We start from the raw sequence: 9889 nt of genomic DNA, 5'->3' as shown, positions 1-9889 counted from the left end.
ACCTGCAAAAAAAGCCGAGACATGGAAATTTCTGATTAATAACTTAGGTAGCTTTTGTGGTGCTGAAATACGGAAAACGCTTTTATGGACAGCACACTAAAATTGACACAATATCGGACCAATGTGGACGGTCAGGTTGGCCAATTCTTCCAACACTGGTCCAACGTGAAAACTGCAGGCAGGCTCCATATTTACCCAATATGGGCTTCCTATATTTGCAAGCCAATATTGCCTATATTGCGCCAATTTTTCGGTAGTAACGTCAACGATGAGTCCGCTTAATCATAGAGCATTATCCTGTATAATATCCACCGCTAGCAGTGGATATCGCTCATACAAAGTGACAGGGCGCTGACAAGCTGGTGCATGATGAGAGAGGCGGAACCCGAGACGAGGAGGGAAGAAGGACGACACAAACAAGAATTCTCGAGAATTCTAGTTGTGTCGCCCTTCTTCCCTCCTTGTCTCGGGTTCCGCATCTCTCATAAACATCCATAGGACAGGATCGACACGAGCGACATCTGTAAGCAAATCTGAGCAAATGCAAGCGTGAAAGGGGGATGAGTGAGAGAGTGGTTGGTTTGTCCCTTCAGATGACGCATCCTTGGAAGTCGCTGGGGAGGTGTGTTAGCTTAGCCCAGTTGGTAGGTCCCTGAAGCAGCAATCCAGAAGATGTGGGTCCGACTCCTACAGCTGACTAACCTTTTTAGTGACTTCCATATTTCATCATTAATTTCTTAGGCACTTGGGGCCTTGTATGTATTTCTCACTGCTATGTGTTCCAGCCTCGGAACATCAATTGTCTCATCGGCTTTGCATATTCGTTACAGGATATCGATGGTCGCTACGAAACATGGAAACTTACCCGTAAATTGTTGAAGGATTACGCCGACGTAAGTTAAACTATTATGCGCCTCTACTGAGGTTGTGTGTTGTCCTATAAGTCTCACTGTTTGTGTGCAGGAGATGAAGCAGCGGATCGGGAAAGAACGAGAGGAGGCTCAGCGTATGTATGAAGAGACAGCGAAAAAGGTTACCCTTATTATGTGATTTTATACAATTATGTGACTTTATACGATTTCAGAAGCCGGCACCAAAACTGTAGTAACATCCAACCGCGGTTACTTAAGGAAAATAAGAATATTTCCGACTCTCTTTCTGATACCGAAAGAACTGAACTATATATATATTTGTTTCTGTTGTACACAGAATATTAGCACAAAAATATGTCACACAGCGCAGCCGTCAGGACACGAAATGTCAGGTCCCCCAAACTCCCCTCTGAAAAGCGTGCAACGAAGAAGGCCGCCACTAGATACCCCACTGTTGCCGTTCCGGATCACTTCAGCGCGCCAAGCTTAGCGGCAAAATGTTTTTGTTGTTCCTGCGAATGAATCTAGTCTTTATATGTTTAAATAAAACGCGTATGACAACTTCTGTGTCGTGTTTCACTTTTTGGTCCCGTTTTTAAACGTGTTGAGCGATCGGAAGGATCTAGTGCACGGCTGCGTGCATCACATAGCGTACCTGTCGTACCAGGCGCCGCAGGCACAGTCGTCGATTTCTGCTTCTGTGACTTGGCCTTGATTAGATTGTGCTTCAACTTGATCTTTAGCGCTCTACAATCAAACGCAAGCCAACGTCTGGTAACAATGGGGTGTCTAAGGGCGGCCTCCGGCATTGCACGCATCGGAATAGGAACAAATACATGGGAAAATGGCGACCTTGGGGGACCTGCGAAATGTAGATCGAGACAATTGCATGAGCTAGCAGAAACATGGGCTTGTTTCCTCTCTAATAAACGCGTTTTCTGTTTTAGATGACTGAAGAGGAGCACACTAAATACATCGAAGCGCTTACTGCTATGGCCAAAACACACAGCATATATATCGAAAAGGTAAACTCAAAGCTCCCTCATTTTTTGACATGCAACAGAGCTCTGGCACAACACACATCGTTATGTCATGTTTTACCTTCCGCAGATGAGAGAGTCTATGGATAAAGAAACATTTTATGGTATCGTCGGTGACGCTGTGGTTGCCGGACTATCCTTTCTCCCAGTAAAAAAAGGACTACGTTCGCTGGGAGATTTCTAAGTATCTGCATGGGAAGGAGCTACTGAAATGTTATCATCTCATCAGCGCAGAAATCGTCTGTTATGTCAGTAGCTAGTAGCAAGGTCTACGACGAAAGGCAAATGCTTTGAACACAAACAGCACTTTGGAGAGAGGGCAATTCCTTGTCTCTTGGAATGAAGAACTCCTCTTATAGTCTTTATGTAGCCATCTTAAAATTACCCAAGAAGGACACCTTCTAATATGAGGCCCCTTGTGGAACCAACAAAATCTACTAAATGAAAATTGATTGAAGCCGAAGACAAGGAAAATGAAGACGATCACAAACACTTTCTCGATTATCACTAGTTGCATTTTGACAATTATTCAAGTTCTACTACGTTGCGGGCTGCGTACATGTTAGCCGTTGTACGGATCACGTATCGCTATTTCGTACCACCGGGGCGATCATTTCATACGGACCATGTGTTGGGAGTCCAGTGTTGCGGATTTGAATCCACGGATTTGATTTAAATCCGGATTTAAATCTACCGGAGGGCTGGCGGATCTGATTTGCGATTTGATTTGCGCAAAAAAATATGGTCAGGATTTGGATTTGGATTGAATCGCATTTTCCACTAATGATTAGGATTTGGATTCAATCGTATATTCCAGGTATGATTTGGATTTGGATTCAATCGCATTTTCCACGAATGATTTGGATTTGGATTCAATCGCCCCTTTTTCAGCGGATTTGCGCGTGGATTTCGCCAAGCTCCCTCACAAAATGCATGGATTTGAAATTGAGCGAAGCGCCGTTTCGCATTCTACGCTAATTCATGTGACCTTGTCTGAAATCTGCACACGCACTAGCAGCGTCCTCTCTCCAGAGCGACAAGAGTAGCCGTTTTGTTCCAATCACTTCCCCTCATCGCACCGAGGGAACACCACGTGCAGTTCTTTGAACGCAGTTAACGTTATTCTATCGATTGGACGGCACCTTTCCCGTGAACCTCTAACTGAGTCTTCAAGCACGACCCATTTCAAGCTTGCCAAATCATGTCGCGAAAGTCTTGGTCTTCGCCATCATATTGAACGCATATAGGTACACGCATTCACGTCAAAACAAAGTAAAAACGAACAATAAATATATAACATCCTATCATTTCGTGATTTCGGGAAGGCAAGCCTTTCCTACTCCCACGGACAATCATGGCAAGATGTGGCACTTTTCCTCGCATACTCTTTTTTTCCCTTTATTACGACAGTACAGTGTACTGCGCGAGGAAAATTTTTACAAAGCCCCGAAACGGCAGCATTAAAATAGACCCATGGGCTACATGTTTAGTATAAGTATTCGTAACATGTCCCACGATTTATTAATGATCCATTTAATTGTGACCCCCAGGGTATAGTAACCAACGACCTGTGGTCTTTTCAGTACCGATGGTAGAAATCAACGCAGGCGTGTGCTTTTGGGTGTAGCTGAGCATAGGCCCGCGATAGGAATTCCTTCACTCAGGCGTGTTCGCCCGGTGCTAAATGACGAGGATGTTCCTGACCCAAAATCCGCTTTTGGGAAGGTGTACCATACCTACCAACTCCACACTGTTCATACCCCGTGAAACCCTAGTCAACACCAACACGATACGTAATGAAGATGGGGGTTGTGCATCCCCCTCCCAGAGTCATCTACGATTCAATACACTTTTATCAGTATCACTTTTTCTATTTTGGTGTAACACAAAAATTTAAGGGCACTTAACGAATTACGTGTTGGCAATGCAACAGAAAGTGCTACTGCTTTTCGATAAAGTTTTACTATTTTCTTGCTGGATGCCTTCAACTCATCTCATTCATTCATTACGTGTATTGTCGTTGGGCTTCCCTTTGCGCCCCTCTTCTACTGGCATTGCGCAATTCGCGCGGCGGAGGGGCCAGCTGTCGGCTACGCCCCGGCGAGGAGAGCCGTCTGAGCCAACGGGGAATTAAATGACGGAGGACGAGCTTTTTTTCGTGAGGAGGAATCTAATGCTATCCCACTGCAGGCCGACGCAGCTCTGGGCTCGGGCAATGCTCGGGACTGCCTAGCTCTGGGGGAAGTACTCATGCCCTCCAAAACGCGGCCCGTGTTAGCTTCCAGCTAATCGTACGGCGGCTGGTCGCGCGTGAAATACAACATCCACATTCAACGATCCCAACGATCCGAAATGGCTGCGGGTCTTCAACCTTTAAGAGGGAGCACGCTCGGCATGCCCGTTGCCCGCACGGGGCGTGCGAACGCTAGAGGTGACACAGTGAGGTCGCCTTCTGTCCACTCTTGGGTAGTTCCTTTTTAAATCGACAAGGGTGGGAAATTGACAAGTTTTAATTTCCATGAAAAAAATATATGTTAGAATCTCGATTGATGACAAATGCAAGAATTTCGAGCTCCATCCGATGAACCATTTCCGATATGGAGAGGCGGAAGGTTGCGGCGGCGAATGTTGGTTCGAATTTTCTCCCAACTTTGACCTCATAGCAACGCGCTTCTTGTTTTACCACATCCTTCAAATTTGACTGATAAAGACTATGGGTTTTAGACAGCACGCGGAAAAAGTGCCGTGACTCCTACTTTAAAGGGGCGCTACGAAAAAATTCCCGAACACAGCACTTCCGGCAAAAAATGTACGATTTCGAACATTTATTGTTCATGAGCGGGTACATGCATTCCCTTGAAGGCAGATTCATTAGAACCGCTAACTCATTCTCTATCGAATGGTATAGATATAATTTATATAGCTCCTGCGGTATAGCAAGGAGACGGCTGTAAGTAGAAGCAACTCGCCAAATTGCTCCCCCCCCCAATCGCCCCCAAAACGTCAGTTTATACATTGAATTTCCCTCTCCTCCCTCCCCACTACGCGCTCCGACAAAGAAACCGCTGCCCCCCCCCCCCTTCCAAACCGAGCGTCTGGAACCGCCCCTGACACAGGCTGATACGTGGTGACTGATAGTCTGGTACACGCCGAGCAGGCGTAACCGACAATGCCTTTCTAAACTCAAAAATTTATGTCCTAAAACATGGATAAAATTTCGGTCAGCGGATTGATAGGTTGTTCCTTTATATCCTCGTCAATCAGACGAAATGTATTGCTCTTTTTGCCACATCACGCTGTTATTTAAGCGTTGTTTAGTGAATACGTGCAGTATTAGTAATTTGTAGACACGGTTATAGGTCTAGTAATGCTACTGCACGAATTTTGGCTCCTGGATTTGTCAAAAGATTCGATAAATCCGGATTTAAAAACGGATTCGATTTAAGTTCGGAAAAACAAATCCGGATTTAAAAGGATTTGATTTAACGTGTCAAAATTAAATCCGGACTTGATTTGGATTTGATTTACTACCTTCAGAAAAAATGCGGATTTGATTTAAATCCGATTTGAGCAGCCAAATCCGCAACACTGGTTGGGACCATCGGGAGCGTTGTACGAATGTGTGCACATTAGAAAAACGCGAACGTCTTGATAAGCGATGACAGGTAACATAGATGAAGGATAGAAAAAGTAAATACGAAAGTGCAAAAAATGTAAACGTAAGAAAAGCCTAGAAATAATTTATGTTGCAGCTTAAATAACGTGCCAGTGATTTAGTACTTTTCCGCTCGGGCAATCAGTTCACACAATCTATACCAATTTAAGTTACACACATTTATGATTTTTGCATTATCTGTGAACATTTTAATAGGTATGTCAGACAGATTGTCGGCTCCATGTAAAATCAAGCAGGAAGGTCACGTCAATCACGGATTTTGCACATTGGTCAATTGTTGTCGCTGATGTGTTTTTGCGCGCGTTTGCGTATAGGATAAGCGTTTCTTTTCGACATTGTCTAACCATTATTTTATATATGCTTGCAATGAACTTCTTATAAAATTGTGCACAGTAGGCATTTGTGAAACAGGAAACAGAAATCCTGAACATGGGTATCGCAAACTTCTATATCCAGTCGGAAGAGTCACTCCTGTAGCTGTGTTTGGCCCGTATTGGTGAGATTAGCGTCACATCAATTGCCCATCACTGCTGTTCCATTTGTCATTGTGAGGTAGCATTCGAAAGCCCTTTAGCACGATTTCTTCCACTGCTTCACCAGTCGACCTATCGGTTCGGTGTGCCGTTCGAATTCGAACTGAATTCCATGGACACGCCTTACGACGAAAGTGCTCAACAACGGTCAGGTTCATTTACGGTATGTACAAAGCAACGACATACGGCTTACGACATGCTCATCCAGAATTCGGCTGGCTGAAGGAAATATTCAGGTCGATCCAGGCCTTCTCGTGGCGAATTCCTCCGCTCGAGGTCTTTCCAAAACTACCTACACAAGCTTATAAAAGCTAAAAGTAAACGTTGCCCAGAAGTTTCGGTCCCAATAGAGGCGCTCGGGAAAATGACGAAACCAAACTCTTACCTGGCTAATTGAACTATGTTGGTCACATGCAAGCTGAACACGTCGGAGGCTACCCTCAAGGTGATTTTAATCTGACAATCTTGTCTGCATTCTTGAACACATCGTGGTGTCGTCAGTGCTTCGGACTTAGGGTTACCCAAATGAAAAACGCACACGAAAAAAAAAAAAAAAAGAAACGGGGCGAACGGGTCGCTATCACCTGTACTCATTACACGGCAAGGGGGTTACATGTCTCCGACTCATTACACAATACAATGGTCCAGTCAATGAACATGGCCTGAGACGGTTGCTGGCTTCGGGTTTAGATATATGTACAGCTCTCGCCTCCCCCTCCTCAAACTCGTTGAGGTGCACTATTGTATTACAAAGGCTAAATAACTAAGGGTTGTGGGACGTTAAGCTGTAGCAGTCTCATTAGAAAAGAAAGAAAACACCGAAGCTCGTTTCCCAGTCACTCAAAAGGGCAATGTTCACAAGTGTAAGCGGAATCCTTTCCGGAAGGCTAAAAAAAAAAAAAAGAAAAAAAACTCTGCGTATGTCAGCTACAGATGGGTGTCAGGTGTAACAAGAACAAGCTCACAGCCATGGTCGGCAATGACATAAGGAAGAAACTGATCACACAAATGAAAAATCTACCTACTGCAAAGGTGTACGATAGCAGCTCTTGGGTTCGAATTAATCCGAACATCAAAGTGTTTTGCAACCTATCCTGCCTCGAACTGCAACTGCGGCAAAGCGAGTGCGTTATCATGTGCGTGTGTGTTACCTCTGCTGTGGAAAATATTTACATTACACCTCTGCAGTGCCAGTGCCCAGCGCCAAGTTTACATCCCTGGAGTGTTGTGCAAGCTAGATAGGCAAGAGGGTTGTAATCGGATATCACGGTAATATTTGCACCAAATATCCAACGACCAAACTTCTTTATAAGAGCCCAGCGAACGAACCGTAAACGGCCCGCGTTCGAACGCCCCTCAACGAATCTGTGTTTCCAAGAATCTGTGCCTCGGGAAAAGCGATAGGGACTTCGCGCCTTTATCACCTATTCCGGCGGAGCAGGCGCCAACCACGTAGGCTGATGCGTTCGTGTAAATCGGATATGATCACTCGGGGTTTGGCGTGGCAAGACTGACCTTTAAGGGCCAGTTCTCGCTTGACGGCGCCCGACGCGACGTCGTGAACGGACGGCGGAAATAGATGTGCATTTCCGGAGTTGAGACAGGATAGACGTCGAACCATAGAACTTGCCATGCCGAACTTCTTTCACGACGTTGGCGAGAACTCAAGGGAACGATATACCAGCGACCAATCTGGTGACACCGAAAAGCCACGCCTCCTTATTTTTCGTCTGCTTTTGAGGACGGAATGCCACTGTGGTGGGAACATGAAAATCGTGCGCTCTGAAGGGGCGACGAAAATGCCGTATGAAAATGCCGAAAAACCGTCCGTTCACGACGCCGCGTCGGGCGTCGCCAAGTGAGAACTGGCCCTAACTAGTCTTGAAAGGATGCTTCCACATCGTCGTTCCCTCGTGTCACGATGATGCGAAATCTTCCTTTCAGTTGTGCTCGGGATCCTTTTCCCAGTCAGCCGCGTTAAACCTTGGGCAATTTAGGCGTAGCCCTCCATAATCTCGACCGTAGTAGTCTCGATGTAGTGATAAGGAAACTACAGCCATATCAAAACAACACCCATGCTCGCAACCCTGTAAATCAATAATACATATCGCGACAGTTCAACTTTATGCACGCTTTACGCACGGAACATGACCGGGTACATACCGTGACCTAGTGCTCTACATTTGTGACCGGACACACCGGAGAGCTAGAAACAATCGCGATAGCGACGCTATTAACAGCAGCAAAGATTGTGTGCGCACCACCGATTGAGCGACGGCACACTGAGAGAGCGGGTCACAGCGAGGGAGGTGAAAAACCATCCGCGCTGGGACGGGACTCCGCTGGACACATGCATATCTTGCGTTTTTGCTCCTGTCATACTGCAACACGCTGCGGTTTCTGGTTTCCGGATTTAAGACCTCAGAACTATAATTATCCATTTAAACTACATACATATTTTATTAATGAACGTATCTAATTCCGAAACCTATTATGGAGTTGAGGCTGCTGTCGAAACAACATCATGTCGAACCGAACATTTAGGAACATTAGGGCTCAGTCGTTGAGGAGCACCCTTAATAACTGCCTCTGTATTTGCATCAACTGCAATAGGAATACCTAAAACTAGCTATACCTAGATTAATAAAAAGTTAAAATGAATATCAACTATAACAATAAAAGTCAATTGTTTTCTTTTTGGCTTGGCACTACTGTGCGGCCCTTGTCTCATTGCGAAGTTTCTTCGCAGCACGTGGTTTGTCTGGATTTCAATATTCTTTGTTCTTCTTTCAGGACGTCTCTGAGGAAAGCTGCCTCGATTATTGACAATATCGGGCTACCAGGTCATGCTTTGTGCAGAAAATTGTATGAAGAAATACCCAAGCAGAAATAGTACTTTGGTTAAAGCATGGACACATATTCTGTAGCTGGGACAGATACTGCTAACTCCAGTTGTTTAACTGGAACCTGGGTCGAATGGGTTCAATATTGACATGCTCACATTGAAGAATGGCATTGCCAGGGTGCTTGCCATACGGCAAATGTTTACCAGAATTGCATCAACTTTCACTCTCAGTACCCTGGGTCACTTGGACACCAATGAGCACAAAGCGTCGAGAACCCACTCGCCAAGCATTGTCTTTAATTTACATTATAGCACACGTGCATGGAACTCGTTACATCCAGAAATAAAACTCAAGGCCCATTTTTCTTTGTTCAAAACCTATTGAAACTACATATACTTTCTTCAGATGAGCATGTTTAAGTTACTTGATATTGTATGCCATAAGTTACTAGATATCTGCATTTAATTCGCTTCCAATAGATTGCTGTTGCGGAATGTTCAAGAGACGGTTCTCACACGGCTCCTTTGGTCATCGTCCCTCTCATCGCCACCTACCAGGTGTCTGCCAGCACCTTGCTCGATGAGCATCCAATAGTTTAGTATTCACCCACTAATTGGACGTATTGTGTAAGTCAGAAATTTTAGCGTAATCACTCAGAAGGAGTAAATCGACAGTTCCGTAGCGGACTAGTCAGGACAAGATATTATTACCATTTCAAGTAAGAGTATGCTTAAAGGGACCGAAAAGTGAAAAATAACCCCTATATTCTTGCCCACTGTCGTGCACAACATCGTTGTTTGATCAGACGCAGAAAGCATTACTTCGCAATTCGGCATATTTTTTACCTATCAATATTTTAAAGATTGCCGGAAAATGGACGGTGCTGCCAGCGAACGGCGAAAAAGAGCAACTTTGGTTTCGG

General features: G+C 45.0%; 1 long non-coding RNA gene across 1 annotated transcript; it reads left to right on the top strand.

Annotated features, from left to right (window-relative positions):
- The first annotated feature begins 668 nt into the window (after window positions 1-668).
- Window positions 669-2120, top strand: LOC135372214 (uncharacterized). The gene is made up of 5 exons (XR_010415877.1): window positions 669-755; window positions 831-893; window positions 964-1032; window positions 1820-1897; window positions 1983-2120. It is a non-coding gene; the product is annotated as an uncharacterized LOC135372214 (long non-coding RNA).
- The last annotated feature ends 7769 nt before the right edge of the window (window positions 2121-9889 follow it).

This window comes from Ornithodoros turicata, unplaced genomic scaffold (genome assembly GCF_037126465.1).
Source record: "Ornithodoros turicata isolate Travis unplaced genomic scaffold, ASM3712646v1 Chromosome131, whole genome shotgun sequence".
Taxonomy (NCBI): Eukaryota; Metazoa; Arthropoda; class Arachnida; order Ixodida; family Argasidae; genus Ornithodoros; species Ornithodoros turicata.
This window is presented reverse-complemented; position numbering and strand designations above follow the sequence as displayed.